General features: G+C 66.0%; 1 protein-coding gene across 1 annotated transcript in view; it reads right to left on the minus strand.

The window, feature by feature from the left end:
• LOC104286969 (avidin-like) overlaps positions 1 to 394 on the minus strand; it is a 4,928-nt gene that overhangs the window by 927 nt on the left and 3,607 nt on the right. The window lies entirely within an intron of this gene.

Below are 394 nucleotides of genomic sequence, written 5' to 3' on the forward strand. Positions count from 1 at the left end.
TGGCCCTGCCGGGGTAGGGCTCCATCACTGGGGCATGCACCACAGACGCCGTGAGAAGCTGGTGCCGCCTGCATTGCTGCCTCGGCATGAGCATCACACCCGCGGCACCGATTGCCTTCAGCCCAACCACTGCTCTGGGCTGTTCGCTGCTGCCACCCAGGGGAGAGCGGGTCATCCCCACGCTAAAGCAGAGGGTGCGCTGCTTTCCCCTCACGCTTGGTGGGAAACGGTGTTTCTCTGGGGCACGGCTGTGTTTGCCGCTCTCTGGACAGGTTCCCACAGCGAGCAGCATCCTTGCACGAGCGGTCCCTCCCTCCCACAGCCTCTCCCCATCTTCCCTCAGCACCGCATAGTGCTGGTCCTGCCAGCTCCGCCAGCCCGGCCCCGGTTCCCC

This window comes from Charadrius vociferus, unplaced genomic scaffold (assembly GCF_000708025.1).
Source record: "Charadrius vociferus isolate BGI_N301 unplaced genomic scaffold, ASM70802v2 scaffold1490, whole genome shotgun sequence".
NCBI classification, from domain to species: domain Eukaryota; kingdom Metazoa; phylum Chordata; class Aves; order Charadriiformes; family Charadriidae; genus Charadrius; species Charadrius vociferus.